Raw genomic sequence first — 581 nt, 5'->3', positions numbered from 1 at the left:
GGGGCTGCAGCCGGAGCCGCCTGTCTGCTGCCGGCCCTCGGGGCGCACCCACGGCCCCGTGCGCTCGGTGAGGCCGTGCGGAAGCAGCCACGCGGGGAGAAAGGAGTCAGCGCTGGTGGTGATGATTTGAACATTCAATAAGTGTGCCCTTTCGATGGTCCAGGCCGAAATAGTACCACTGATTCCTTTCCCGCAATGAGGTATTTGCACTATTTGGCATTTAAATTGCCCATTTCTCTTGTCCGCTCTGCACGGAATTACAAGGTTATCACCCAGTTTCTTACCTGTGGCATTTGTTTGTAGTCATTATGAACTTGTTTTCTTCGCACTTTGTACTAGAAGAGAGATTGTATGATTTGAACTGATTGAGAAGCACCTTTTAATTGAGATTTGCATTTTTATATAATACTGTCTTTCAGACCGTGTAATACACGGTTATCTTTCAGTCAGTCAATACCGAACTTTGTGAACTATTCTTTGCTTCATTATCTTCACTTTGCTTCACTTTTGGTAAAGCCCACCAAATTCGAGGGAACTCTCTTTAATGAATTTAAGGATGATAATTTAATGAGTTTCCAGGA

The sequence above is a fragment of the Apteryx rowi genome, unplaced genomic scaffold, assembly GCF_003343035.1.
Source record: "Apteryx rowi isolate R43461 unplaced genomic scaffold, aptRow1 scaffold_253, whole genome shotgun sequence".
Taxonomy (NCBI): domain Eukaryota; kingdom Metazoa; phylum Chordata; class Aves; order Apterygiformes; family Apterygidae; genus Apteryx; species Apteryx rowi.
Note: the sequence above shows the minus strand (reverse complement) of the source record.